General features: G+C 37.1%; 1 long non-coding RNA gene across 26 annotated transcripts in view; it reads right to left on the bottom strand.

Annotated features, from left to right (window-relative positions):
- Window positions 1–832: 832 nt before the first annotated feature.
- Window positions 833–23,319, bottom strand: part of LOC121494882 — a 364,318-nt gene continuing 341,831 nt past the window's right edge. For 22 of the 26 annotated variants that reach the window (XR_005988902.1, XR_005988895.1, XR_005988901.1 and 19 more), the window contains 2 exons: window positions 4,152–4,327; window positions 833–2,483 (listed from right to left, as the gene is read on the bottom strand). This is a non-coding gene — a long non-coding RNA (uncharacterized LOC121494882). Of the gene's footprint in view, window positions 2,484–4,151; window positions 4,328–9,241; window positions 10,185–23,319 lie in introns of those variants that run through there. The other 4 variants (XR_005988900.1, XR_005988909.1, XR_005988904.1 and 1 more) reach the window with 3 other exon arrangements.

Raw genomic sequence — 23,319 nt, 5'->3', positions numbered from 1 at the left:
GATACCATATGCTTACCTAATGATTGAGTGTTTTGTTGTTGTTGTTGTTTTATTTTTAAAGGAATGAGGGCAGGAAGGAAAGTGAGGACAACTTAAAATCTCTATTACAGTTAGTTAAAACATATGCAATACAGCTAAATCAGTACTTAGAGGGCACATTGTGTATATTAAAAAAGAAAAACAATAGAAAAGTAATGAGACCAAAATTCAAGAGTTAGAAAAAGAATAGAGTAAACCCAAAGAAAGAGAAGAGAAGCTAATAAAGATAAGAGCAAACATTAGTGAAACAGAAAACAAGCAATAGAGATGATCTGCAGAAACAAAATATAATTCTTTGAAAAGGTTAATAAAGTGGACAAACAATAAAGAAGAAAGGCACACAAAAAACATAACTGAAGAAAAAAAGGACATCATTAAATAATAGTAACTTAAAATATCACAAGAGATTATGAATAACTATATGCTAATATATCTGATAACACATAAGATTATGGTTTTCTTCTAGAAAAAATATAAATTACCAATGTTGATTTGAGTGGGAATAAAGAACTTATAGCTATTAAAATACTTGATTTGGGAGTCAAACCTGTATGCAGTCTCCTCCCTCTCCCTTCCTCCACTCATGTCCCAGATGGTTTTTAAGTTTTACCACACCATCAACAGAATAGATAACTTCTAGCTTCTGCAAATTGTTTAACACTGTACAGAAGGAAAACCTCCTCAAATCCTGTATTGAGGAAAGCATATTCTTGATTACTGTGGTGGACACTATGGCAAATTTCCCAGGCCCCCCCTTTAGGACCAAAGCATACATTTCCCCAGATGCTGGGATTGGTGGCTGCTGGCCACTCACAGCTGAGTGCCTTTCCAGGAATGTCCATTGGGCCCACATCCAAGACCAGTAGATGCAATGGTACAGGAGCCCTGCCCCACTGAATTACATTGGGACAGCTTGGAAAGACCATCCTATTTACATTGTTGAGGCCTCTGTGGAGGCTGCATTACACTTCTGCTCTGACCCTTGTCCTTGCCCCCATAGGAATTGATCATGAGAGCCTCCCCAGTAAAGTTCTTGCACATAAAGCTCTATCCCACAGTTTGCTTCCTAAGGAACATGGATGAAGACAATAATAAAACCAGACAAGGATGGTATGAGAAAGGAAAATTATAGGCCCAGCTTCAAAAATAAATTATGATGAAGTAGATTTTTCTCAGGACTCTGTATAACATCTGAAATCTGATAATGTACTTAACTGCAAAAGCAAATTAAAGAGGACTATATGATTGTCTCACTAGCAGAAAAAGAATTCATACAATTCAACTCCAACTAATGACAATTTAAAAATATTCTTACTTGAGTCTCATCAAGAGAAAAATCTTCAGAAAATTCCAGTTGAGAGGCATCCTGGAATGCACCTAACCAGTTGTTCTCAAAACTGTCAAGGTCATCAAAAACAAAGAAAGTCTAAGAAACTGTTGTAGCCGAAAAAGAGCCTAAAGAAGCATGATGACTTTTTAACATGTGGTACAATGAGTGGGACAGAAAAAGAACTTACATAAAAATTAAGGAAATATAAATAAACTGTAGGTCTTAATTAATAATAAAGTATCAATACTGATACTAGTGTGTGTGTGTATCATAATAGTATCTAGTATGTGTCATACTAACAAATGTGTCATACTAGTATAATATGTTAATAATAGGGTAAGTTGGCTTTAGTTACATGGGAATTTTCTATACTATCTTCTTAATTTCTAAATTAGATCCCATAAATCTAAAACTGTTGTAATAAAGTCTATTTAAAAAAAAAAAAAGCTTGGAGGAAAGTGTACCCGTATCAATGGCTGATGTCTCTGACTTATTATAAAGATAGGATAATGTTTATAAAATGCTTAGCACAGAAACTGGTATACAGTAATTCTTTAATAATCATTACCTATTGTTATATTGTTAATGATTCAAATATCTTCTTTATACATTTCTGTATTACAAATTCTATCATAAGCACATTTACTTACATTATCAGATGTTTCTTTTTCAAAGAAAGAACAAACTTCTAGGACACTATCTGATATGCTATAAACTGAGGATGAGGCAACTCAATGGCAAGTACAACAGCTCATCAAAATCTCACTTTGCTCCTCCATTCTGGAAGCTGACATCTTTGCAAATAACAATGAAAAGATTTGCTTTTATGCTGAGTGGTCCAAAAAGGTCTACCCCTTCTTGAACTGACTCTCCATCTGAAGGACTTCTGAGGAATGCATTCTCTGCAGGGGCCAGCATGAAGGTTCATTTTGTCCCTAAGATTGACACCAAGGAGAAGGAGCATCCCTCTTCCTATAAGAGAAGGCAAGGTTGACCTGTGGACAAGGGTGCTGGCCACCATCTTCATAAAATCAGACAGTGTGTCCTCCAAGACTTGAGGATGAAGGGTTGCACTTGGGCTTCAGAAGAGAAAAAAAATGCCTGGATCAGACACCTGTTTGGAAATTATAAAGTGATAAATAAAGGAATACCTGGTTGCTCTAAGGGTCCATTTGAAGCTGAAAAAGGAAAGGGAACTAAAGTCACAACAGGTAGTTTAGGCTGGGGCACTGTGGGACCTGGTAAACAGGAGTAGAAGAATCTATACTCTTTCAATAGTAGCTACATAGTAGGCTCTGGAGAAAAACCCATTTAAGTCTTAAAGTCTTAGTTGTGATTTTCTTTATGCACAAAATCTAATATGATCATCTCATTCTGAATAGTTAATACCTCTTTCTCTTGGCAGCAACAGAATTGAAAATTCTCAAGGCACTTGCCATAGAATATATTAAGCATTCAAGACAGGTGCATTGGTAATTCTACTCAAGGTACATAATTATCACAGGGGAATTATTTTATAAAGCATGGATGTCAGGAAATATATTTTTGAGTTAGAATTGAGTATGAAAATCTTCAGGTTAAAACATAGTGCTGTATTATTTAGTGCCTTCCATTTTTAGAGAGTAAAAAATGTAGTTATTTAGACTTTTGACAGTGTGGATGTACTTTAAAATGACTGTGACAATGAATTTTATTCTAGAATTATCTTTTGATACCAAAAAAAGAAACACACATTTGGGTTACTTACATATCTGTAGACATAGCAAATTATATGATTTCTTCATCCTAGTTAAGTCAATCTCAGTCATGGTACACATTATGCATTTGAGGGGTGGTTTCTCTCTTCAAGTACTTATTATGAGGTTAGCTCATCCTTCTGGCCAAAATAATTTTATGAGGTTCCTCTAAACAAAGTGTTATTTTGCCAGGTCAGTCATAGGCCACTGCTTGGTTATAGCTTAGGTGGGGAGGTGGCAATTACTTCTCTGACCAGGCCTATGATCATATCAGTATATTACAGTATATATATATCAGTATATTATCATTATATTACAGACACCATATATACTAGATCAATAGGGGGGTGATTTTTTCTTGCCAATGGACATTGAACCACGTCTAGAGACATTTACAGTTGTTGCCATGGAAGGTGGGGATGCTAATATCATCTAGGGATGCTGCTAAACATCCTACCATGTACAGAATAGTCCACAACAAAAAATTAATCTACAGCAAAGAATGCTCTGGCCAATAGTGCAAAGGTCAAGAAACTCTTCTAGAAGGAAAACATGACACAGTCAGTTAAAATTTCTTTTTGTTAGGATATACAGAGAATACTTTTAAATTTAAGGTTCAAGTTATAAAATCCCATTCTCAGAGACTCCATGACAGGTTAAATCTGTGGGAGGAATTTTCTTAATGTATTTATCATGTCCATGATTTTTGGTCATGGCATGGGGCCAACCCTAGAATCAGTTGCCACAGAGCAAGACTCTCCAGGACCCTCACTTTTTGGCCCTCCATCTCTTTTTCCCATTGGCACTTTTGTCTATTTAACACAGCTTTGTCCAAAACAATTTTTTGGGATTATGAAAATATTCTCTATGTGGCTCTCTAATATGGAAGCTACTAGCTATAAGTGGCTAGTGTGTACTTGAAATGTCACAAGTGTGTCTATGGAACTAATTTTTAAAATTTTATTATAATAAACTTAAATATAAATGCAAATAGCCACGTGTGGCTAGCACAGCAGGCAGTGCAGATTTCACATCCTTATACTCACCTCCCCAGGTCAGATTTCTTCAGATTTCTTTTTGGGTCTCACATCAGGCATAGATTGTCATCATTTTCAGCTTCTTCACATTTTGCTTCTGAATATTTGGAGAGGGATATTTGGATCCTAAAAGGGAAGGTAGGCAAAGAGGTTCCCATGTGACTTGGTCTCCAAAGAAATAACATCTGGAAAAAGAAATCAGATAGTTTAAACTCCAAATGTTAGGCTCTTTTTTGTTTTTTTGGTTCTCAAATGCCTATATATATTGATTGTATTATATATATAATTAACATACTGTGTTATATTAGTTTAGAGTGTATAACACAATGATTCCACAATTCTATACATTACTTAGAGCTCACCACAAATATAGTCATCTGTCACCAAACAACATTATTGCAATCTTATTGGCCATGTTCCTAATGTTGTATTTTCATCACTGTGACTTATTCATTGTATAACTGGAAGTTTGTGCCTCTTAATCCCCTTTATCTATTTCCCCCATCCTCCTACTCACCTTCTCTCTGGCAACCACCAGTTTGTTCTCTGTATTTAAAAGTCTGTTGTTTGTCCTCTTTTCCTTTGTTTCTTAAATTCCACTTATGAGTGAAATAATATGGCATTTGTCTTTCTCTGACATATTTCACTTAGCATTATCCTCCCTAGGTCCATACATGTTTATACAGATGGCAAAAATCTCATTCTTTCTCATCGCTAATATTCATCCATATTCTTCATTCATTCATCTATGAAAGGATACTTGGGCTGCTTCCATTCCTTTGTTATTATAAATAATGCTGCAATAAACATAGGGTGCATATAGGGGAGGAGATTGGGGTCTGAAGTAACTGATAATGTACATTAAAAAGGGCACATGATGTAATGAGCACTGAGTATTATATAAGATTGACGAATCACTGAACTCTACCTCTGCAACTGATAATATATGTTAATTAATTGAATTTAAATTAAAAAAAATTAAAGTAGAAAAATGATATAATCACTAATTCCATTACTGGGTGCTTACCCAAAGAAATGAGAATACTAATTGAAGAAGCTATATGCAGCATTACTTATAATAGGCTCTTTCAGTCTACAAATCTATACAATATAAAGGCTGGTCTCCCATATATCCTTTTCCCGAAAGAAAGCCTCTCTCTGTCCTAGATTTAAGTGATTGCATAAATTTCCTTCCATTTATAGCAATGAAACCTTTTTCTTAAAGAGAAGAGTAGGCCTTTCAAGGACAAGAGATTGTCATTCCAACAGAATTAATAAGGGTATTATATTTTTCCTTCCCTTGCCCCCATGAAATTTCTTTTGTTTTTGAATTTACCTCCATTCCTCCCCATCTGCCTGTTCATCTTTTTCTTCTTTTCACTCCTCACTTGTCTTCCTCACATGTCTTCCCCCTTCATCCCTCTCCCCACCTATCTCTTGGATTACAAACCCTCTACAAAATGGCTCATGATTATTTCTTCCAACTTAACAAAGGAACTCATTAAATAGTTGTTGGGATTCCATGTCTATGCCTACCTGGCCACCTGGAAAAAATTCTTTTTAAATGATTGTGCCATCTCCTTTCTCAGGATAAGATATATATTTGGTTATCTGGAGTATTAGCTTAGGCCGTCTGAAAAGCAGGCAGCAGGACAGGATTAGATGGGCAAGCACTATAATGGGGGAAATACTTGTGAAGGAAGGAGCCAGAGGAATCAGGGGAGACTGCATGCAATCTGACCCTGTGAGAAAAGAGGGAAGGAAGGAAGCCTACATAGGAAGTGCAGTGCTCTTCAGTGTGGTTGACGGGGGATCCTCCAGCCACAGGTGCACCCAACAGAAAAGCTCCTGTCTCCCAGGAAAAGATCTGCCTCCGTGTCTTGGCTGTGCTCAGTCACTGGCTGGAAGCGAATGGGAAGAATGGCCTTGGCACAAAGCATGGTAAGTCAAATTTCCAGTGCTAGGTCTCAGCACCAATTGCGTTCCCTGCAATAGATCTGTGAGGTGAATTTTCATGGCCAGCGCATCTAGATCATACTAAATGTTTCCAGGCTTGGTGAGAAAGCACCAGACCCCTTATGTCATGCCCCATGACTGACCTGGTCAAATACTAGTTTGTTTAAAGGAGCTTATAGAATATTTTGCTCAGTCTCCTTTCTATAAGTCACACTACTACTGCAATGTCCTCCTAATCCTTAAGCTCTTCTCACACATGTGCTCCTTCTGCCTGGAGTGAGTCTTCTCCAACAATTCCCCCAAATCAATTCCTTCAAGTTTCAACTTAACTGCCTTTCCATAGGAGGGTATTCTTGCCTTCTGGACTAATACAGATGCCCTCATATCTCTCTGGAATTCAAGCTGTAACAGCCCTCCTTTCAGATTCTTAGTACTTTTTAATATTGTCTTTTTTGTCTATTAAACATGTGACCGATGAAGAGATAGGCTGTATCTTTCTCATTTACCAGGGCCAGACATAAAGCCAGTTAATATATCTTTGAATAAATTCTTTATGCCAGATATGCTAAAATAAAATGATGAATAATGAAGTCCTTACTTTCAATATGCTTAAAATCTAGGATGGGCTTCTCAGCAGAAATAGCATAACAATATTGGAATTAGTGAAATATCTGAATTAAAGGGCTTTTTAGGAGACTGGAAGCTTCAATTTTCTAAGTCAAGGATCAATTGCCAGAGGATGTTAAATTAAAGTCCCACCAAGCCCACTTTAATAATAGATAAGACTAATGTTGATGAATGCTCTGTCTGCATGTAAATGAATACTCCTAGGAAGAGTTTTAAATGATATCTAGGAAATGGACCTTAGTTTACAACCTTCTAATTTGGCATTTACAGCCATTTTACCAGCCTTAGAATGAAGCTTATCTATGAATTCTCTATGAAGGAAAGTTTTACTACTCCAATGAACTTAGCTGTATGTGATGGTGGGATGTTTATGATTTGTAGAATTTCTGTCTGACCAGTATGTTTTCTCATATGTCTATCTCCTGGAATCTAACCTTCCTTTTACTAATGGTAACCTATCCCATTTGGTTCTCATAGGGATGACTTGACTTTTACCACTACAAGGATTGGCAAATGATACTATATTTTTGTTTAGTATTAATGGACTCACTACATTTCAGGCACTGTTCCAGTCACTTGGTATGTACTAATCTTCTGATTCTTACAAGGACAGCATGAGGCAGGTACTTTTATTATTATCCTTATTTTATAGACAAGAAACCTGAGGTCCAGAGAACTTAAAGAACTTGTCCAGGGATGCCTGGGTGGCTCAGCGGTTAAGCGTCTGCCTTCCGGCTCAGGGCGTGATGCTGGAGTCCTGGGGATCGGTCCCACATCGGGCTCCCTGCGTGGAGCCTGCTTCTCCCTCTGCCTATGTCTCTGTTTCTCTGTGTGTGTGTGTCTCTCATGAATAAATAAATAAAATCTTAAAAAAAAAAAGAATTTGTCCAGCCGTGGTGGGTGACAGAGGTAGGATCTGAATTTAGGTTGGCTGGCACAGTGTCACCCGGCACTATTGTGCCTTATATTCTCTAAGCTACCACATCAGAACACTCTGTCCCTAAGCAACCATGGTTAGTTCAAAGATGGAGAGGTGGTGCAAGTTAACCCAATCAGACTTTTCTGGGAATTTTGCTGAAGCCAGTGGGAAAAAACGGTACCATAGTTTCTTAAGGATCTTTAGTTGTAAGAATGATGTCAGCCCCAAGAATCTACTTGTCACCAAAGGAGAGAGCTCACCTCAGAGGACACAGCCAAGTGAGGAAAAGAGAGCTGAGGACAGAGAAGTGGTAACTGATACCTATAACTAACTATTATCAATATTTTCAAATATACATAAAAGTAGAGAGGTCAGCATAATGAACTTCCCACTTTGACTCATGCCTATCATGTGCGCTTAGCAATTATCTACATTTCAGCAATATAGCCATACCTCAGAGATATCATGAGTTCAGTTCCAGACCACTGCAATAAAACACATGTCAGAATAAATTGAATATTGCAATAAGGTGAGTCAGACGACACTGTGCTGTAGTCTTTTAATGCTGATGGTTGCTGGCTGATTGGGGTGGTGGTTCCTGAAAGCTGGGGTGGCTGCGGCAATTTCGTAAATTAAGACAATAATGAAATTTGCCACATCGATTGACTCTCACAAATTTCTCTGTAACATGCAATAGCATTTTGCTCACAACGGGACTTTTTTTTTTTTTTTCCAAACTTGAGTCAGTCCTCTCAAAACCTGCTGCTGCTCTGTCAACTAAGTAGATGTAATATTGTAAATGCTTGGTTGTCATGTCAGCAATTTTCATAGCATTTTCACCATGAATAGATCCCATCTCAAGAAACCACTCTCTTGGTCATCCATGAGAAGCAACTCTTTATTCATTCAAGTTTTATCATAAGATTTCAGCAATTCACTTCCATCTTCAGGTTCCACTTCTAATTCTAGTTCTCTTGCTGTTTCTACCACATCTGCAATTCCTTCTCTGAAGTCTTGAACCCCTCAAAGTCCTCTATGGTTTCTGAAATCAGCTTCTTCCAAACTCCTGTTAATATTTATATTTGGCCTCTTTCCATGAATCACAAATGTTCTTAATGGCATCTAGAATGGCAAATCCTTTCCCAAGGTTTGTAATATACTTTACCAGATCCATCAGAGGAATCACTATCTATGGCAGCTACAGCCTTACAAAATGTGTTTCTTTCTTTTTTTTTTTTTTTTAAAGTAACTACTGTTTCTTTTTTTTTTTTTTTTTTTTTTTTTTTTAATTTATTTTTTTATGATAGTTACAGAGAGAGAGAGAGGCAGAGACACAGGCAGAGGGAGAAGCAGGCTCCATGCACCGGGAGCCTGACGTGGGATTCGATCCAGGGTCTTCCGGATCGTGCCCTGGGCCAAAGGCGGGCGCCAAACCGCTGCGCCACCCAGGGATCCCCAAAATGTGTTTCTTAAATAATAAGGCTTAAAATTTGAAATTACTCCTTGATTCATGGGCTGCAGAATGGATGTTGTGTTAGCAGGCATGAAAACAACATTAATCACATTGTCCATCTCCATCAGAGCTCTTGCGTGTCGAGGTGCATTGTCAATCAGCAGTAACATTTTGAAAGGAATCTTTTTTTTTCTGAGCAATAGCTTTCAACAATGGGCTTAAACTGTTCAGTAAACCATGTTGTAAACAGATGTGCTGTCATCCAGACTTTGTTGTTTCATTTATAGAGCAAAGACAGAGTAGATTTGGCATAATTCTTCATGTCCTAGGATATTTGGAATGGTAAGTGAACATTGGCTTCAACTTCAAGTAATCAGCTGCATTAGACCCTAACAAGAGAGTCAGTTTGTCCTATGAAGCTTTGAAGCCACGCATTGACTTCTCTTCTCTAGCTATGAAAGCCCCAGATGGCACCTACTTCCAATAGAAGACTGTTTCATCTACATTGAAAATATGTTGTTTAGTGTAGCCACCTTCATGAATTCTCTTCTCTAGATCTGCTGGATAACTTACTGCTGCTTCTGTATCAGCACTTGCTGCTTCACTTTGTACTTGTATGTTACTTTCCTGAAACCTTATGAGCAACCTGTGCTAGCTTTAAACTTTTCTTCTGTAGCTTCCTCATTTCTCGCAGTCTTCAGAGAATTAAAGAGAGTTGGCACTTGTTATGGATAGGCTCTGGCTTAAGGGAACATTGGGGCTGGCTTAATCTTCTATCCAGACCACTAACACTTCCTCCATATTTGCAATAAGGCTCTTTGACTTTCTTATTATTGATGCATTCACTGGAGTGCACTTTTAATTTCTTCCAAGAACTCTTCCTTTGCATTCACAACTTGGCTGGTTGGTGCAAGAGGCCCACCTCAGCTTTTGACATGACTTCCTCACTAAGCTTAATCAATTTTAGCTCTCGATTTAAAGTGAGAGACATGTGACTCTTCCTTTCACTTGAACACTTAGAGGCCACTGTAGGGTTATGAATTGGTCTAACTTCAATATTTTTGTGTATCTTACAGAATAAGGAGGTCTGAAGAGAGAGAAAGAGAGAGACAGGGGAATGGCAGATCAGTGGTATAGTCAGAATACACACATTTGTAGATTAAGTTCACCATCTCAGATGGACACAGTTTGTGGTACCCCAAACAATTATAATAGTAACATCAAAGGTCGCTGGTCACAGATCACCATAACAAATATAGTAACGAAATCTTTGAAATGTTTATGAAAACTACCAAATTATGACACAGAGACACAAAGTGAGAAAGTGTCTTAGACATCATTTCATTTCCCCATAATTACTATATGTTGTATTTCCAATAGAGGGGTTTTTTTTGTTTTGTTTTGTTTTATTTTTATTTTTATTTATGATAGTCACACACACACACACACAGAGAGAGAGAGAGAGAGAGAGAGAGGCAGAGGGAGAAGCAGGCTCCATGCACCAGGAGCCCGACGTGGGATTCGATCCCGGATCTCCAGGATCCCGCCCTGGGCCAAAGGCAGGCGCCAAACCACTGCGCCACCCAGGGATCCCTAGAGGGGTTTTTTAAAGCATAACTACAGTGCTATTAACATACATAGAAAAATCAATAATAATTCCATTATCCTAATTTTATCTTGCCGCAAGCCTATCAGTTCCCCAGTTCCCTTTTCTGTTTAAGGCAGTGTAAGTTGAAGTTTCTGTCACTTGTAACCAAAGTAGTGTGCTGAATAAAACACCACATGAAGAGTTTGAATTATTTAGCAGTAGCACATGGTTTTTTCAGATGGACTTTGACAACATACATTAACATATAAGTAATGAGTATACTAAGAGTCATTACATAAATAACTAACATGTTATAGCTTCATAATTCTCCATAGTTTGCACAACACTTTCATATACATTCTGTTCACAGTAGCTTATGAAATGGGCAGTGATTGTCATCCTTAGTTTATGTGAGGATACTAAAATACAGATTAGTTGAGACTTTTCCAAAGTCAACAAAAGTGATGTGAAAGGTCATAATCAGGACCATCTTCCTCCTGCACTCTCAGTGGCTCCTAGTGACCTTTCTGAGTCATCACTGGTTCTAGGTCAGTATGAGCATCTAGCAAAAGATAAAAGTAAATAATACATCATAAGAACCATCAAAATGCATGTATGCCTGTGTGTGTGTTACAGTTCAAGATAAACAATACAAGAAAAATAATCTGATATCCTAGACAACTTATAGTTTCTATTGAAAGAATGTGGCAAAACTTTCCAAAAGAAAATATTATTAGTCCTTTTAAAGGGCTGCTTACCTAGCAGCATTTAGCTTTGATCTAGTGGTCCAAGGTAAAGTCAACAAGTTTTCTTAAAGAACTTAAATTAGACTCTTGCTTTCCCAAGTCTTAGCTAAGCATGGTAAATTGTGTTCTCCTCCATTTATCTAATTTGAAAGGATAAAGGCCTAAACTGACCTGGCAGGATTTGAACTCATGGTTCCAGGAAATCTAACAAAGCCAAGAATAATGCTTGACCATGGATCATTACTTCTGACAGGGAACATGGGCAGCTTCAAGCTTATTTACACTGACAAAGCATTTTATGATAAAGGATTAAAATGCTCCCTAAAAGCAGAGAATATTGGTGTCTATCATAATGCAATAGGTAGATCCTTCTATAACACTCCTAAAAAAAGCTCTTGTTTGGGATAGCCTCCATGGGGAAGGATAAGGAACTTCTGTGTTATCAAAATACAAGCAGGGGATCCCTGGGTGGCTCAGTGGTTTGGTGCCTGCCTTTGGCCTGCCTTTGGCCCAGGGCATGATCCTGGAGTCTTGGGATCGAGTCCCAAGTCCGGCTCCTGGCATGGAGCCTGCTTCTCCCTCTGCCTGTGTCTCTGCCTCTCTCTCTCTCTCTGTCTATCATGAATGAATAAATAAAATCTTTAAAAAAAAAAAGAAAACAAACAAACAGGCAAAAAAGGCAAGTAAGTTGTTCTTCCTACTATAATGTAAGGCCCAGGGAGAGAGAAGATCTTAGGCTATTCTAAGAAACAGTTAAACAAAACAGAGGTAATCGTCTCTTCCCTCAGGCTCTGCAGTAAAGTGGAAGAGTTGGAACCTAAGAGAAAGACTAGCAGCTTCTATTCACAGCTTAGATCATTTCCTGCTTGTCTGTAGGCAGATTGTTTCATCAGTTTGAGGAGCCTTGATTAAGTGTCTCAATTTACCCATCTAAAATAATAGCTGTTTCATCAGGGGTATTGTGGGGTTTAATTAAAGCCTGTGAAGGTAATGAGATCCTCAGATAAGACCCTGTGTAAACACTAAGTAATGTGTGTCTGTATACATGCTCGTCACATACAGATATAGACCTAGGTCTACGAAACTGGATTATCAGACAAGATGGTTTTCTTCATCACATCAATATGCCTCATGCTCATCCCACACTTAGAACATAAATCCCTTCAGGCCAGGGTTCTCTAAGGATTGCCAAATGCTTAGATATAGCACTTGGGTTAAACATTAGATGCCACAGCCAAGTTCAGGTCACCTGCCTTGCTGTAATGTTTCCCAAACCTCAGGCATTTCTTTTATTTCGCTGCTTCACATATTTTGCTTTTTCTGCCTACCACCTGTGCCATTGTTTACATGGTATCTTTAACGCTTTTCTGCTTTAAAAAGTTTAAGGCAACAGCTTTAAGTGACTATTGTTCTTAGAAAACCAGTGATTTCTTTCAATCTCTATTAAAATTTTAAAGGTTTCTTTATGATATTTTTAAAGTATCTTGTGTACCACTAGTTTATGTGTATCACATTTAGATGAGATCAGAAGTAAAAATATTTCCAAATTTCATATAATCTCAAGACTGTTTATATTTATGACATATTTTGATGCTGTTCTTTTTTGGCAGCTTTATCAATGAGCAATTGTTACAAACTCCTCAAAACTGAAAGGTTTGAACAACAATCACTTATTATCACTGTTCCAGGGTCTCTAGGTCAGCTGGGCCATTCTGCTGATCTGAGCTACGTTTGACTGATACTGACTGGCTTACTCAGGTGCTTGTGACCAGAAAGCAGGAGGACGGAGCTTACTGGTCTAGGATGGCCTCCTTTACATCTCTAGTGGTTGTCTGTTTTTTGCCTTGGGGTAATACATTGAGTAGACCACAATTTTTGTCTTCTAATAGTCTATGGTTGACTTGTTCCCATATTTCAAAGTTTTAAGAGAAAGCTGAAGTCATTAGGCTTATTGAGGCTTAGCCTGGGATTTGAAACCACCTCACTTCCACCACATTTTATTGGACAAGGAAAATTACAATGCCAGCTCACATTAAGACAATAAAGAAAAGGATTTTTACTATAAAATCACATTGCAGAGGGCACCAAGTCATGGAGAAGTGGAGACCTACCACCAGTTTTGTAACCAAGCTACCATAAATATTTAACTTTTGTTCAGATTTGGCTTAGGAAAATAGTAAAATGAATGTCTTTCTTGAATTCACATGAAAAGATGGAGGAACTATGGCATGCAGTTAAAAAACAACGGCTTCTGAACCCTGATCTTTGTAGCAGAAATGATCTTGGACAAGGTATTTCCATTTGCTATATCTCAATTTCCTTGTCTACAAAGGGAGGAGTTGGGTGACTGTGAGTCACCAAATCAAGAGTTGAGGATGGTATGTTAGAATTAGGTTTTGCTGAAGTCCAAAGCTGCTGTAACAATGCTGAAAACTCATTTGAGACACATTCCTCCAAAGGGGCCTGAATTTATTTGTATCAGACCATGAAGCAATTTATGTTTGAGAACCTTGCCAAAAACAGTAGCACAATACGTCAACAATTAGTATAGCCAAACAACTGGGTGTGATACCAACAGAGGCAGTTTAACAGAAAGCTCAGAGAAAGAGGCAAAGAGAGTCCCTATGGAAACACTGGTATTCTAGGGTGACTGTGCACATACTCAAGTTTCTTAGAAAAACATAACAAAATTGATAAGCCTTTACTAAGTCTGACCAGTAAAAAAGAGAGAGACCATAAACTGCTAAGTAGAGAATGAAAAAGAAGATATTACTAATAACTTTACAGAAATAAAAATAATAAAATAATATTATGAAAAACTATATGCCAACAAATTAGATAACCAAGATGAAATGGACAAATTATTAGAAGAATATAATGTATCTAAACGGACTCAAGAAGAAATAGGAAATCTTTCTTTTTTTAATAATAAGTTTTTTTTATTGGTGTTCAATTTGCCAACATACAGAATAACACCCAGTGCTCATCCCGTCAAGTGCTCCCCTCAGTGCCCGCCACCCAGTCACCCCCAGCCCCCCGCCCTCCTCCCCTTCCACCACCCCTAGTTCGTTTCCTAGAGTTAGGAGTCTTCCATGTTCTGTCTCCCTTTCTGATAAGAAATAGGAAATCTGATTAGGAACCTATAATAAGAGATTGAATTAGTAAGTATACAAATTCCCACAAAGAAAAGGCAAGGACCAGATGGCTTCAGTGATGAATTCTAGCAAAGACTCAGTACTGGGACTCTTAGGTGGCTCAGCTGGTTAAATGTCTGCTTTCAGCTTAGGTCATGATCCCAGGGTCCTGGTTAGAGCTCCATGTCGGCTATTGGTTTTATGGAAGTGTTGAATCACTAAATTGTACACCTAAAACTAATATTACACTGTATGTTAACTAACTGGAATTTAAGTTAAAAATTACAAAAGTGAGGATTCTGCTTCTCCCTTTCCTTCAGACCCTCTACTCTTCTCTTGCTGTGTCAAATGAATAATAATAATAAAAAAAATCTTAAAAAAAAATAAAGGCTTAATACCCCTTTTTTTTTTTTACCAAGTCTCTCAAAAAAATGGGATTTATCCTAGGAACACAAACTTAGCTTAATTTTTAAAAATTAATTGATGTTATATACTGTGTCAATAGAACACAATGGGACACCTGGGTGGCTCAGTGGTTGAGCATCTGCCTTTGGCCCAGGGCATGATCCTGGGGTCTGGGATCAAGTTCCACATCAGGTTCCTTGCAGGGAGCCTGCTTCTCCCTCAGCCTGTGTCTCTGCCTCTCTCTTTTGCTGTGTCTCTCATGAATAAATAAATAAAAATTTAAAAAATAGAGCCAGGGGCAAAAAAACCTGCATACAATTATTTCAGTAAATGCAGAAAAAGCATTTGACAAATTCCAAAATTCCTTTTTGAAAGCAAACAAACAAAAACTTTAATAAACAAGGAAATAAGGAATTTTTTCTCAATGTGATTAAAGACATCTACAATATACCCATAGCTAACATTATACTTTTCCTCTAATATCAAGACAAGAATGTCCATTGATGCTACTTTAATTTAACATTAGGCTTGAGGTTTTAGTCAGAGAAATTAGACCAGAAAAATGAATAAGAGGTATCCAATTTTTTTCCTTCTCTGTAAATGAGGTATATTTTATTTTTTTAATTTTTAATTTTTAATTTAAATTCCAGTTAGTTAAGATACAGTGTAATATTAGTTTTAGGTGTACAATTTAGTGATTCAACACTTCCATAAAACACCTGTTGTTTGGCACAAGTGTACTCCTTAATCCCCATCACCTATTTAACCCATTCCCCCACCCACCTCCCCTGTGGTTACCATCAGTTTGTTCTCTATAGTTTAGAATGTGTTTCTTGGTTTTCCTTTCTCTCTCCTTTTTAAAAAAGGCATCCAAATTGAAATGGAAAAAGTCAAACTGTTTGCAGATTGCATGATCTAATATATAGAGAAAACCAGAAAAAGTAAAAAAAAAAAAAAATATATATATATATATATAAGCTAATAGATGAGTTCAGCAAATTTGTAGGACACGGATCAATATATAGGAGTCAATTGGAAAAAAAAGTCAGTTGGATTTCTATACAATAGTAATGGACTAAGCAAAAATAAGATTAAGAAACGAAATTCCATTTACATTAGCATCAAAAAGAATAAAATATTTAGGAATAAATTTATCGAAGAAATACAAAACCTATACTCTGAGAACTATAAAGTATTGCCTAAAAAAGTTAAAGAAGACATAAATACATGAGAATTTTTTCCATGTTCGTGGGTTGGAAGACTTAATCATAAAATAGCAATACTCTCCAAATCAATCCACAGACTCAATGTAATTTTGTTTGTTTGCTTTGAGTTTTTCTGTTGTTTTTTTATTTGAGTATAGTTGATACACAATGTTACACTGGTTTCAGATGTACAGCTTCCTGATTTGACAAGTTTATAATTATGCTATGTTTGCCACAAGTGTAGCATCTGTCCTGTTACATCACTATAGCAATATCATTGACCATATTTCTTATGCTGTAACTTTTATTCTTGTGACTTATTCATTCCATAATTAGAAGCCTGTATCTCCCAGTCCCCATAACCCATTTTTCCCAATCTCCTGTCCCCATCACCCCTGGCAACCATCAGTTTCTTCTTTTTATATATAGATCTGATTCTGGTTTCTGTTTGTTTGTTGACTTTATTTTAGATTCCACTTAAAAGTGGAATTATATAGTACTTGTCTTTCTCTGACTTTTTCACTTAGCATACCCCCTAGATCCATCCACGTTGTCTCAAATGGCATGAGCTCATCCTTTTTTATGGCTGCATTATATTACATTTTATATATATGCCACATTTTTTCGTATCCTTTTGTCTATTGATGGACACTTAGGTTGCTTTCATATCTTGGCTATTGTAAATAATGCTGCAATAAACACCGGGGTGCATATATCTTTTTCAAATTAGTGTTTTCATTTGCTTTATGTAAGTACCCAGTAGTGAAATTACTGGATCATTACTGGCATTTTTATTTTTAATTTTTAGAGGAAACTGCATACTGTTTTCCACAATGGCTATACCAATTTATATTCCGACAACAATGTACAGGTTCCTTTTTCTTCATATCCTCATGAACTCTTGTTATTTCTTGTCATTTGATTTTAGCCATTCTACCAGGTATAAGATATATATCTCATTGTGGTTTTGATTTGCATTGCCCTGATGATTAGTGATGTTGAGCATCTTTTCATGTGTCTGTTGGCAGTCTGTCTTCTTTGGAAAAATGTCTATTCAGGTCCTCCTCTGCCAATTTTTTTAATGAGATTGTTTGTTTCTTTTGGTGTTGAGTTGTACCAGTTCTTTATATTGGATATTAATCAATTATCAGATATATCATTTGAAGATAGTTTGTCTTTTTATTTTGTTGATGGTTTGCTTTGCTGTTAAAAGCTTTTTATTTTGATACAGTCCCAATTAATTAATGTTTACTTTTGTTTCCCTTGCTTTAGAAGGCATATCTAGAAAAATGTTGCTATCATTGATGTCAGAGAAACTATTGCCTATATTCATTCTCTTTTAGAATTTTTATGGTTTCAGATTTAACATTCAGATCTTTAATACACTTTGAGTTTATGTTTGTATATGGTATAAGAAAGTGGTCTACTTTCATTCTTTTGCATGTAGCTGTCCAGTTTTCCTAGCATCATCTGTTGAAGGAACTGTCTTTTCCCCATTGTATATTCTTGCCTCCTTTGTCATATATTAACTGACCATATAAATCGGGGATTATTTCTGGGTTTTCAATTCTATTCTGTTAATCTCTGTGTCTATTTTTATGCCAGTACCATACTGTTTTGATTGCCAAAGCTTTGCAGTGTATCTTGAGAACTTGTATTGTGATACCTCCAGTTTTGTTCTTTCTGAGGATTGCTTTGGCTATTTAGGGCCTGTACAAATTTTAGTATTATTTGTTCTAGTTTTGTGTAAATTGCTGTTGGTATTGTGACAGGGATTGCATTGAATCTGCTGACTTCTTTGAGTAATACGGACATTTTAACATTAATTCAATGCAATTCTTTTCAAAATACAAGCTACCTTTTTTTTCCCAGAAATTGACAAGACGAACCTAATATTTATATGAAAATTCAAGGGATCTAAAATAGGCAAAACAACCTTAAAAAGGAAAATCAGAGTTGGAGGACTCATAACCAACTTAAAAACTTACTACAAAGTTAGTAATTAAGATAGTATGGTTCTGGCATAAGGATAAATATGTAGATCCATGGGATTGAAATGAAAATCCAGAAATAACTTCTCACATTTATAGTACAGTGATTTTCTACAATGGGACCAGGAGAATTCAAGGAGGTAAAAACAATCTTGTCAACAAATGGTGCTGCTACACGGGATCCATGTGCAAAAGAATGAAGTTGGACCCCTTCCTCATACCATAAATAAAACTTAATGCTAAATGGATCATAGATAGACCTAAAGGCAAGAGCTGAAACTATGAAACTTTTAAAGGAAAATATGAGTAAGTCTTTGTGACTTTGTTAGACAATGGATTCTTAGATATGATACCAAAAGTACAAGAAACAAGAAAGAGATAGTTTAGACTTTACCATATTTAAAACTTTTGTACTTAACGCCATCAAGAAAGAGAAAAGATAATAACCCACAAAATGGGAGAAAATATTTGCAAGTCATATATTCCATAAGGGACTTGGATCTAAATTATATAAAGAACTTAATAATAAAATGACAAAATTAATGGGTACAGATTTTGAATATGCTTTTCTCCAAAGATATACAAATGACCAGTAAGCACATGCAAAGATCGTTAGCTATCAGAGAAATGAAGAATAAAACTATAATGAAACACCATTTAATACCATTAAAATGGCTAAAATAAAAGGTCAAATGATAAAATAAAAGGCCAGACAATAACCAGTGCTGGCAAGGACATGGAGAAATAAGAATCCTTGTACACTACTTCTGAAGACTAAGATTTTCTCCTTGGTGAGAATACCTGATCTTATGAACTAAGATGCAAAGAAGGTCCTGGAAAAAGCAAGAGGTTTAAGAATCAAATACTACTGGGTTCAAAGTCAGGCTTTGTCAACTGTTGTTGAAACCTTAGACTTACCATCCCAGGTCTCAGTTGCCTTATCTGTAAATGCAAACAATAACAACTATCCTGAAAATTTGTTGGGAGGATTAACTAAAACATGGTTATAAAGTGACTGTCATATTGAAGATACTTGAAAAGTATCAATTTTCCTTCCTTTTGCATGGCAGAAAATTCAGCTACAGACTATGAGATGCTATAGAGTACAAGAACATATTTCTTCAAATTCACTAACTTAGACTCAAATCTACCACCCTGTTCCATACTGTCATATCCTCCTTTTTAAAAATTCACCATGCATGCTCACCCTATATTCTGGGGAACGCATAATTTACTATCAGCATGATAACATGTGATTTAGAAAATTGTGTTATTTGACTTAAAGGACAAAAGAAAACTCCCTATCACCACCCAGTACTGCTACCAAATAGCATCAATCCACTGCTTCTGGATTTCAAAATAAATTGAGTGAGAAAGATCAAGAAAATTATTTGTCCAGGAAAAAAAAATTCAGCTTTGAACCTAGAAACGGTCCTAAAGCAAAATTTGGTATAAAATTTTGTGAGTGCAGCCAAGTGCTACAAAGGAGAAGTGCAAGGTGTTCCAGGAGATTATAGAGTGAGAGGATCTAACTGTGTCCAACTGGCTCTTAAAGAGCTGCATCACCATTTCTGCTTCCGTTCCATCCCCCTCCCCATCAAATGGTTTGAAACTGGCCTTTTTGAAGTTGGTCTTTTAAACAATCATTTACTGTCTTTAAAAAGTTTTAAATGGCTGTCTCGGTAAAAGCGAAATCAATATTCTTTCAGCCCGGGCTTTTAGCAGATAATGCCTCCCCATAAATCATGGGTATAATGACACTGGAATAATTCATCATCTCATTACATTTACATATGATGCACCACATTGTTCTGAGGTGAAGGTTATCTTCCCTGCCTGGGATTCCATCCAGAAACAAATAAAAGACCAAGGAACCTGATGATTTCATGGTCCGTTTATAGAAGCTGTTGTGGATCAGTTTTCGTCTGTCAGCTACTTTTTCTTTACAATCCTTCTGTGCACACCCTGCAGGGATGTACCCCTCCAGCACAAGAATTTCAATAACCTGTAAAACTTTAATTGTTGAAGGGGCGCCTGTCTAGGTAGAAGATGTTCGCTGTACTCTGGGTTTCCTTTTATATCTATGCCAGGTCCAAGGTTATCAGTAAAGCAGTCAAGTATTTATTGAGCTCCAACTAGGTGGGTAGTATGACACTGAGTGCTGGGGATACACATGAAAAAAAGGACAAACATGGTTTGCTCTCATTGGGCTTACCATCACATGGGGGCAGGTGATCAAAGAGCTCTTTCCAAATAATCATGCCATCTTTGCTAGTAGGAGGTACTGGGGACATTTGACCAAGGAATGCTATCAGTGAAGGAACCTCCCATCTAGTCTGGTGGGACATAGATTGTGGAAGGCAACCTCAGGATTGATGTCTAGGGTAAGACTTAAAGGTTAGGTATTGGAATTGAGCATTTCAGATGGAAGGAACACCATCCTATTCAATAAATACTTGTAAGAATGAATGAATAACAAAAGGGAGTGAATAGATAAATAGTTCAGGTCATGGTTCAGATTTTAAGGACCTATCTTCATCTAGTTAAGGAGGGTGGTGTTAGTGAGCTACCAGTGAAGACCCGTTTATCTATATCTATCTATCTATCATCTATCTATCTATCTATCTATCTATCTATCTATCTATTATCTATCTATCTATCTATCTATCTATCTATCTATCTATCTATCTATCTATCTAAAATTTGGGCCCCAGTATAGGACCTGAACTCAAGGCACTGAGATCAAGGCCCTAGCCAAGATCAAGGGTCAGATGCTCAGCCAACAGTGCTACCCAAGCACCCCTATGAAGAACTGTTTAGACTTGTGGCATTTCCCATTCACCAGAAACCCTTTCCATTTGTACACTCTGCTGGAATCCTGACCTGGGTAAAATACTTTGAAGAAAACAGATCTAGATCTGAGTGTGAATTTCAGAGTTATCCTTTATGGTTAACTTGGTCCCCATTTTCCTTGGGCAAGTTATGTTTTGAATCTCAGTTTCTTCAAGTTAAGATTGTAAATCAAAAGGTCCTCTTAAGTTTTCTGTGAAGATTAAAACAGAAAGCAGAAAGCAGAAAAATACATTGGTTAAGAAACTAGATTGGGTCTTTAGCAAATTGTGTTGAATCTCTGCTGGGCCAGTACTTGGCCGTGAGACCTTGGGCAAGTTACAAATAATTATGCTATAACACAACATACGTGTTTCTGAGAATCACTGTGCTTTACAAAACTGGGCGATAAAAGCCACAGAGCTTATGGGGATAATGAAACTAGGGACACAAAACATAACAACTTGTCAGTGTTTAGGAATCTAAATGGTAGTTTACACTTGTTAAATAGCTGGGAAATGCATAAATATGACAATAAATATTGCACCTAACCTGGAAAAGGTTTTAAGTTTGCTTGTGGAAATGGGTGTGGGAAGGGTTGCAGCTTGTGGGCATTTGTGAAGTGGTGGAAGCCAGGCTATCTGAAATGGGACAAAGGTTTTAGCACCAGATGGGGACGGTATGGCTCAGAATACTATTGGGGACCTGAGGCAGATGGTGGATGTGCATGTTTGTGTTTTGTGTATTTCCAGGGGCTCAGTTCAGCCAAGTGCAGTTTCTGCATCCACCCAGTCTGTGTTGCAGTGACAAATAAGCATGAACATTAAAAAAAATCACCAATTCACATTAGGTTCAAATTGTTTCCTAAAATATCAATTATGTTGAAACAAACATTATAACAGAACTGAATGTATTTATCCCTGCTCTGTATTAATTCTCTCATCTGTAAAGGGGACAGAGTGCCAACCTCACAGGGTAGTTGGGATCATAATTACACATATAAAATATATGTGTATATATATCCATGTATACATATATATCCATATAAAATATCTGGTAGTGAGCCTGATATATAGGTGTGGTACATTTTCTCTAAGCACTTAATTTCATTTTGCATTCAGTTTGATCTGGAGAGTTTTACTAGAGGACAGGAATGACTCTTTGGTGAATAAGGGATGTACCTTATTGCACAGAGCTTGGCAAAGGCATGCTCCAATGCACTCCTGTTCTATGTACTGAGTGTCCTACTCCTTTTGCTCAAACAAACAGCACTAAGAAGTGAGACTGGAGGCCCCATTTTCACAAGGAGGAAGCAGGGAGAAGAAATGCCATCAGTGGCTCTCTAGATTCAGGGAAGGGCCAAGGACCACAAGGTGAAGGTTCCATAGAACATTAGCCATGGTCTCAGATCCAGCTGTACCTGCACATGGTGCTGGCTGGGTCACATAAACTGTCTGTATCTATAATCCACTTCTTGGTGACTCTCCAAATTGAGCCTGGATTCTAGGTTTCTCTATCAATGATGGCAGTTGGCCCAGTCTGCAATGAAACCCATATAGTTAATTTCATCTTTCTTCTGCCCTCCTTTTGGGTAGCTGCAAACAACAAGTTAAGAACAGATGTGAGGGGTCAGGCATCACCACTTCTGGCTCTGAACCATCAAGTATACCATTATTATTAGCTCCTTGACACTTTATCTTGTTTGTCCCTGTGACCTCCAGCTTTCTGATCATAGTCTGATTATGTGTACTCACATTTCCTATAACCCCAACACAGAACAGAAGGGTGGCATGATTCAGAATACAGACTTTGGAGGTAGCCAGGGCTGGCCTGGAATTCTTCTTCTGCTGCTTATAAGTGGAAAGTTACTTTACTTTTCTGGGCATTAGTTTTCTTATCCCCAGAAATACAAAAACTAGTACCTGCTTCCTTGGGGGTGGCTATAAGTATTAAATGAGATAATATCTGTGAAACACTCAACACAGTGCCTTGCAGAGATTAAATACTCCATAACTGTAGCTGTTGTGATTATTAGGAAATTTAACTTCTTATAGTCAATGGCAGTATCCTCATGGAGCTAAATCCACACAGTAGGAATATTTATCAAATGAATGAATGATCACTTTCATTAAATTTGAATGTTCCAGTATATATATGAGATACACATATATATATCTCATATATTTTTATATGAATGTTTCTTTCATTCATTCATATGAGTTGTCCAGTATGTGTCAGGCTCAAACAACAAAAGGGGGAGTAGGAGTAAACAGGAGAGATAGTCGTTGCCCTCCTTGGAGTCTCCAATTCAGCAGAAGAATGTA

The sequence above is a fragment of the Vulpes lagopus genome, chromosome 7 (genome assembly GCF_018345385.1).
Source record: "Vulpes lagopus strain Blue_001 chromosome 7, ASM1834538v1, whole genome shotgun sequence".
NCBI classification, from domain to species: domain Eukaryota; kingdom Metazoa; phylum Chordata; class Mammalia; order Carnivora; family Canidae; genus Vulpes; species Vulpes lagopus.
The sequence above is the reverse complement of the archived record's forward strand: the minus strand, read 5'-3'. Positions and strand labels throughout refer to the sequence as shown.